This window comes from Amphiprion ocellaris, chromosome 8, assembly GCF_022539595.1.
Source record: "Amphiprion ocellaris isolate individual 3 ecotype Okinawa chromosome 8, ASM2253959v1, whole genome shotgun sequence".
Lineage (NCBI taxonomy): Eukaryota > Metazoa > Chordata > Actinopteri > Pomacentridae > Amphiprion > Amphiprion ocellaris.
Window position 1 is genome coordinate 26,493,507 of NC_072773.1, and position 8,333 is coordinate 26,501,839.

An 8,333-nucleotide genomic window follows, 5' to 3' on the forward strand; every position below is an offset into this window, starting at 1 on the left:
AGATTATTAAACCTTTAAAAAGACAAAACATTTAATTAAAAAATTAAATGTTTAATTAGAAAATTACATCTTAAAGACAATAAAACTTCAAATAGGAATTAAACATAAAATACAATGAAGCATTTAAAAAGAAAATTAAACATTAAAAGGTGGTAAAACATTTAAAAAGAAAAACCTTAAAGATTTAATCGAAACATTAAATATTGGGAAAGGAAAAAAAACTCAAACAAGCCAATAAAACATTTGAAAAAACAATTAAACATTAAAAAGACAAAACATTTCGAAATCAAATCAGACATTAGAAAAGAATAAAAGGTGAGAAAATAGCAAAACTAAACATTTAAGAAGAATCAAACTAAAGACAAAACATTTGAAAAGACACCAGTCAGACTTTAGAAGATCAAATTAAACAGAAGAGACAATAAAACGATCAAAAAGAGCAAAAACAGATAAAGGTTTTAAAGCATTTTCTAGTCTGAAACGAAAACATCAAGTTGTTTCTTCAAACATTTCCTCTTCTATGTTCTTGGTTTGATTGTGGATAGATTTACTAAGAAGTCATTTCAGAAAACTGCTTTCCAAATAAAGTCTACTAGTAGTTGAAGGCATTTATCAAACTAATGTTACCTTCTGATCTCCACAAAGTTTACTGTTCAGTGAAGAGAATCAAAGTTTGTTGAGGATTTCTAAAAAACCCACAGGTGAAGGTCTGAGAAGAACTCAGATGGATGGTCTAAATGTGAAATCAAGACTCATGGTCACAAGTTTTAAGGCTTCTGTTAACCAGAAAGTTCAAACTAACAGAGAAGTACTGAGAAACTTTTAAAATTTCAGTCCTCAGACTGTCTGAAGGTTCAAACTAACAGAGAACTACTCAAGAACTTTTAAGATTTCAGTCCTCAGACTGTGGAAGGTTCAAACTAACATCGAACTACTCAGGAACTTAGAAGATATCAGTCCTTGGGCTGTCTGAAAGTTAAATCTAACAGAGAACTACTGTGGGACTGAGAAAATTTCAGCCCTCAGACTGTGTGAAAGCTCAGATCCTGAGGACTCGGGAGGTGTGGAGGCTTTGGAAAGTCTTGGAACTGAGGGTTCCACCCTCCAGCACAAAGGCTGAAGTCCAACCTCCTGAGAAAAACGGTCGAGTCGAGACGAGTTAAAAAAAAAAAACGAAAATGGCAAAAAATAGATGATAAATGCGCAAAAAAAAGAAGAATTAGTATCTGAGCGAGTAGCTCAGGAGGATAAGAAGAGGACTACCAAGTGGAAGGTCGCAGGTTCAAGACCCACCACCGGCCTTTTTCTTTCTTTGTCTTTGTCAGGATTTGATAAAAATTTAAGAAGGGACTGGTCTTGAACCAGCGACCTGCAGCTCCATAGGCAAATCCTTAACTCACTGAGCTACAGATCAGATAAAAAGAAATAAATTCGTCGTCCCTTTGGCATCGTAGTTCCTGAAGTGACCACATGGGTGGAGCCAAGGCGGAGTCTGGGTGGAGTCAGGGCGGAGAGTAGGCGGGGAGGTGGGTGGCGGCCTCCCCCCTCTACTCCCCCACCTCCCCTCACCACCCACCACACCTTCCCCCGCCTGACGAGTTCTTCGAGTCTCCACGAGTTCTTCGAGTCGCCATGGGTTTTCCCGAGTTTCTGGAGTTTCCACGAGGTCGGAGGCAGAACAAGTTGTCATGAAGAGGTGTTGAAGTCAGTCAGGATGGACTGACTTTTTACAGCGACTAGAAGGAAGACAACTAGAAGAGCAGGTCTTTAACCACCATCCATAAAATCCATGGAGTCGCTCCAGAGAAATGAAAGAAGGTCAACTTTTATCAACCTCCATCCAGATGTTCAACTTGATATCTTTACTTTGACATTTTTAGCACCACAAACCTTTAGTATCACACTTTATTATCATTTATTAGGACTTTAATGGAATCCACCAGCAGATTTAGTTTTTGTTGACAAACTTTATTCTTGTCATCATGGGACTGCAGTATTTAAAACTGTTCCTTCTATTTCACCTCATGTTTATTAGTTTTAGTGGAGAAAGTTATTTTGTCGATTAGTCTCTTAAAAACCAAGTAATAAATTGGATTAGTTAAGAGGTTTAAATTTCTTACTTTGTCATATTTTAAATATGACAAAAAATATAAAAAGAAAGTGTCTTGAGACCATTTGACCTGTAATTGGAGTTATATAAATAAAATTGAATTCAAATTGTATATATCTTGTAATGTTGAAGTAATTCAGCCATATATTTTGGAAAACACATTTTCTTTGACCATTAATCTGTTAATTGTTTTCTCCAGTAATTCATTTCCTGTTTTGGTTTATAAAATGTCAAACCCAAATATATTCAGTTTACTGTCATAAAAACCGAAAATATTTACATTCATGATGCAGGAATCAGGCAGTTTTTCACTTTTTATCTTAGCTTAGTCAGAAAGACAGTTGATAATGTGTGAATTGTTGCAGCTTGTGAGCCGTAGAAGGTTTTAATCTTTGGGGCCGAGTGTCAAAAAACATTTAGAAACAAACATCAACAAAACACTCAAAGATTTTACCATCATTTGCATGACAATGTCAAATTAAAGGACATTTATTTCCAACATAAATGTGTGATATTCATCCTCTGGAGCTTTCTCTTCACATCGTCTTCCACCTGGACTGGTTTGGTCGGGAGCATGTGCAACAAACATTTGAAAAACTGCACTTTACCATCAATGAATGACACTGAAGTTTAATCTCTACATAATGAAAGTGAGTCTGGATGTGCTGCTCTGTCATTAACTCCTAAGTTTAGGGAAAGTTCAAACAAAAGAGTTCAGATAAGACTTGAGAATGAGCTTATTTTGAACAAACATCTCAGACTTTCTGAGCTTCAGCACCTCTAGCAAGATATTTTAACAACAAGCAACTCAAGAGATCCAGAAGTTGGAGAGAGTTAGCTTTAGCTGAGCCAAACAACATGTGGGACCCTAACCTAGCAAACATTTCAGACTTTTCTATGTGAATTCTGAGAAATAATTTCCTATTTAATGACAGAGCTACACATCTTAACTCAGTCTCATTAAAACTGACTCTAATTCAGTGTCATCCATCCATATTAAAGTGCAGTTACCCAAAATGTTTGTTGCATGAGCTCCAACAAAACCTGTCCAGGTAGAAGGCCACTTTGACAAACAGGAAGTGGAAGATTCCAAGCAGATTTATAGAAGGGGGAACCGGACTGTACTAAGTGTGGTCGAGTATAAAGGGGTGTTTTGTGGGTTTTTAAGGCTGATAATGATTATTAGTGAGACATTTGGAGTAGATATTCATTTGCAGTAAATGAAAGTATTTAAAATCTTGGAGTTAAACTTAGAAGAACACAAACAGAAAACTTTGTTGATACGTTTTTGTTTTGTTTACAGATGTTAAGTTAAAGGAGTTTTATTCGTGACATATAACCAATCAAATCACTCCAGAAGACAGAGCCACCACAGGTAGATTAAGGTTCAGAGCCAAAGTAGCACCATTTTTAAATTTATTTATTACCATAAATCGGTAAAAAATAAAATACTGATAATCAGTAAATCAGTCAGCCCACAATTACTACAATTCTCCAATGTATGTCTCTTTCTTTGACTTGTTATTTGTACAATATACGATGTATATGGTGGCGTTCTTTCATACCAAAGGCTATACTATGATGTTTTCTAAGAGACATAATGTGCTACTCTGGTTGTTCTGGTCCTGGGCCACTGCACTCCTCCTCTGTTGTTTTCTGGATTGTACTCAGCTGCATGCCTTCGTCCACCAGGCCTCCGTTGACTCGTCCCGCCTGCCGTCTCTGGAGCTGAAGCTGGATTAGAACAGACCAAAGTACAGTCCAATCACGATGCCAGCTGCTTCTCAAAAGGCTCCTTCATCTGGCAGGTGGCAGCACTTCTTCTGAGGGGAAGCTGAGCTGGCCCGGCAGAACTTTGGAGATGTGTTCCAGTGGTTGGTGGATGTGTGGGGAGAAGAGAGGGACCTTTGAATTGTTCAGAAAGGAAAACAGGGAACCCATTGGTAGTTTTAGTTTAGGGTGCTACTGCGGTGTGGTTTTGGGTTTTAAGAGCTGAACAGTAAGAGTTTTTTTTCATATTGATTATCTTTTACTTTGTTCCTGGTTGGAATGCCCATCAATGTCAACATGAAGTTCACTTTTAGTTCTGTTGATTTATTTTTATTTTACTAAAACCCATTTGTTTTTAACCCCCTCACACGTTGTGTTGTTGTAAACTTACTCTTTCAAATAAATTCTCGTCTAACCCTCTGGAAACCAGTGTTTGGACTGTTTTTGTGTTGCTCCTCACCTACTGACAGCTGTGGACTAAAGGCTATACTGTGACGTTTTTAGAGCGACATGCTATACTATGATGTTTGTTGGGCGACACGCTATACTACAGGCTTTTTTAATTGACATATTACTGTGACATTTTTTTTTGTTTTTTTTAGCAACATATAAGAATTCGAACAGTTTTAAAAGTTACTATACTTTTACTTGTGCAATGAAATTATTATTCTATGGCATTTTTTAGATGACATATTATACTCTGATGTTTTCTTGAATTACATACTATTTTGACAATATACTGCACTATAACATTTTTTGAACCACATATCATACATGACAATTTTAGGCAACATCCTATCATTTTGCGCTTTTTGAACCACATAATAATCTATGTTTTGTTTTTTTTCTTGCCAACATGCTGTACTATGAACTACAGGCCATACTATGTTATTCTTGAGTAAAGCATACTATACTTTGACATTTTCTGAACTACATCCTATACTATGGCGTTATACACAGAGTGCTTTGGTTACATGTTGATTTATAATCTAGATTTTTTTCTGTTTTGTTTTTTTGACGGGATTATCACAGACCTGACCGTGAACACCGTCAACACCCACCTGAGGGAGACGCTGCCTAAGATCTCAAGGCTGCTTGGTCGTGGTCTTTCTGGCACGTACTCTTCCAAGATGAGCCGGGAAGTTTAACACTGATGGAATGACACCAGGTCTAAGCCGACAAACTTCCAATTCCTCCTCAACCCATAGTCTCTGGGAAACCTACATGGAGTAAGAAAAGCAGACAGAGAAGTAATTAAGTCTGTACACAACATATTAAAAAGAAATCATGCTAATAAATTAAGTGCAAAGAACCGAATTCGCCAATATACTGGAGACCAGAGCTATTTAATTTGATAAGTATAACCTTGTTTAGTAACATTTCAATTATTTGGGAGCAGTCCTAAAGAACTGCCTGTAATCCCAATCATAAAATGGGGTTTGGAGGAAGAACATAGATGGTAATCTGGATACACATGAGTTAGGCTTTATAACTACTATTGGTAGTATTGGTGGTAGTAATAGCAATGTGACCACTACTAGTAGTAGTGGTGGTGATACTGGCACTGCTACTACAAATTTTAATATTATTACAAATGCTGATACTACTTCTACGACTCTAACAGCTGTTTATACTACTACTGCTGCTTGTACTTTTAGTGTTACTACTACTGCTTGTACAACTATACTACAGCTACTATTAATCGGCTGGTTTTTGGTTGTCAAGCTGCTAGCTCGCCTTAGCGTTTTGCTAGTGGCTAACTAGTTAGCTCTCATAGACTGGAAGCTCTCAACAAGATTTCATAATGAAAAAAGAGCCAAAAACTATTCTTACCTATGAAAAGTCATTCCAAGTTTCCTTGTCTCAATCGTACGACACAGTGTGTAACTGTATGCAGCACAGTGAGCTGGCATACTTGTTTCCGTTTTCACGCTGTTTACATCAATGGAATGCACTGAAACTTTGTCCCCACTAGCTTAGCCTCGCATTAGCACGCAGCTCAAAGGGGGCGTGTCCTATCTACTCATTCATATCTATGAGAACAACGTTGGCTGCACGTAAGGACGCCTGACGTTGATTAGCTGCGTAAATACCATTATATACAGTCTATGGTAAATATGTATGTGAATCGCATCATTGGCTGCAGCAGCCCGTCACCGGTCACTCACTGACTCACATTGAAAAATAGCACAGAATGAATTGTTACGTGTTTATTTTATTTACAATTTAGGTTGGATTTTTTTTTGCAGATTTTCTGTGCGCGGAGACCGTGTCAGCAGTGCGCAATTGCGCACGCGCGCAGCTTAGAGGGAACAGTGGTCTGAACTACATTCAACCCGTTCAGTTGATCAGACATCTGATAGTTTGTTAGTGGATCCAGTCCAAAGTGGCAGAAACCAGTAAATACGATATCATTTCCTGTTTCCTCGTTTCTGACTGTGACACGATGACACAAACTTAACTGCATGTGGTCTTTGTTCTTTTCTATTTTATTTAATTTAAGACCAACTTTTTTTTTTCTGGTTTCAGGGTTTAAAAAAATGACAAAAGCAAATGAATCTAATGTATAATCTTGGATTTTGCAGATTCCCTGTTTCATTTCTCATTTGGTATCAGCAGTAGAACTGAGGCCTGACAGGCAGCAGAAATGAAATGTAAAAATGTTCAAATAAAAGCTGAAAGAATAGAACCACGCTTTTATGACTTTCTGCAAACACAGGATCTGCAGCAGGACTCTGATCCAGAAAGCAGGCTTATAGTGAAAACTCTGAGTTTGTTGCTCTGAGATGAAGGACAGTCCAATTACCATGGTAACAGACTGTGTGAACATCACCTGGCCACCAGCAGGTTTTTCCTTCAACAGACTCTGACTGTCTCTCTGACTCCTGCTGAGCCTGAAGGATCTGTCTGACTCACTGTTTCTACCTGTCAATGAAACATTTCTACCAGAAGTTCAGACTGACCTGTTTCTATATCCAGTCACATTCATTTGTCATTTCTGGCTTTTCTTCTTCACACTCTCCACAGTTGTTGTGTTTCAGAGGCTGATGTGAACAGAGAGCAGTTTTTCTAAAGGATGTAGATGTGGTTGATGTGAACATGACGAAGAATCACAGCAATGTGTGAACATTAAAGGTCAGATCAGACTTTACTGTTCCTGTGGGGAGAAGTTGTCATGTTTCAGCTCTGCTCTAGCTCTTTCCTCCACAGATGAAGGTAGAACGTCTCTGGAGCTGATGTGGATTCAGCAGCATCAAGATAACATGATTGACATTGGATAATTGGAGCAACTGCCACTGCAGCTTCTGACTGGATATGATGGACTTGGACTAAGAGAAACATGTCAGAGGTTGAAGAGCTTTTCAGTTTCTAGATGGTGTTGAGGTGAAGCAGCTGTCCCAAAGCTGGACAGGTTTCCTCCAGTCAGAGCTGAATGTGTTTGTCATGTGACTGAGAGGAAGGAGGACTAATGTGTGACTCTCCCAGCAGGTTGTTGTGTTTGTCTGCTATGCATCAGTGTGAGGACAGAGAGGAGGGAGTCCCACCCTTTCAAAGATCTCTGGGGAACAGGAGAACCAGAGCAAAGCTCAGAAGTGAGATGAGCATCTCTAACTGTCAGAGCTCAGCATCACATCACTGCTGTCATTATTCACATTCACAGCTGTGTGTGTTGAAGCCCAGAGCAGCAGAACACACACTCTGCTGGACCTGGACCTGGACCTGGACCTGGATCCAGCTCTGTGTCCATGAAGAGTGACTAGTCGAAAGAGCATCCCCTTCATTTCAGACAATCTGCAGGTGGAAGGTGAGACAGTACATCTGACAGAAAGACATTTCAGACCCAAAGTTGTTGTTGTGTTTATTAACAGCTTGAAGATGTTTTTCATCAGTTTTTATCTGTTCTGGTTTGGTTTCAGGATCCAGCAGCAGAGACCAGACTGTCCTGAACCCAGCTGTCTGTCCTTCAAGAGCGACCAGTTGAAGGATGAATTAATGAACTTTAAAGACGTCCATCCATCTGCTTATCAGATGTAAGCTGGAGCTGACTGAAAGAGTCACTTATTCTATAACAGAACCAGTTTGTATGACACGTTGTCTGACCTGCTCTGAAATCCAAAGTGTTTCTGTCTGTTGTGAACGTCCACGTTACAGCGAGGTGGTTTGAATCTGGAGATAACTGGTTCCTTTTTCAGACTCTCCTGAAGACGTTCATGGTGTCGTAGCTGGTGTTTGTCTCTGTGTGGACTGTCATTCAGTCATTGATCTCATTTGTTGTATTTTCATTCAGAACTTGTTGCTGCAGTTTGCCGATGTAAACTTAAATGTGGCCTGAAGTAGAAGTTCCAGAGAGTGTTTGAAGGCATCGCTAAAGCAGGACAGCCGACCCTCCTGAATGAGATCTAAACAGAGCTGTACATCACAGAGGGAGGGACTGCAGAGGATGAAGATTCAG

The 8,333-nt window shown here is 39.0% G+C and overlaps 1 long non-coding RNA gene across 1 annotated transcript; it reads right to left on the reverse strand.

Moving 5' to 3' along the window:
* Positions 1-3,509: 3,509 nt before the first annotated feature.
* LOC129349468 (uncharacterized) lies at positions 3,510-5,861 on the reverse strand. Its single transcript, XR_008602481.1, has 3 exons — positions 5,714-5,861; positions 4,942-5,100; positions 3,510-4,015 (listed from the first exon to the last, which is right to left on the reverse strand). It is a non-coding gene; the product is annotated as an uncharacterized LOC129349468 (long non-coding RNA).
* Positions 5,862-8,333: the final 2,472 nt, after the last annotated feature.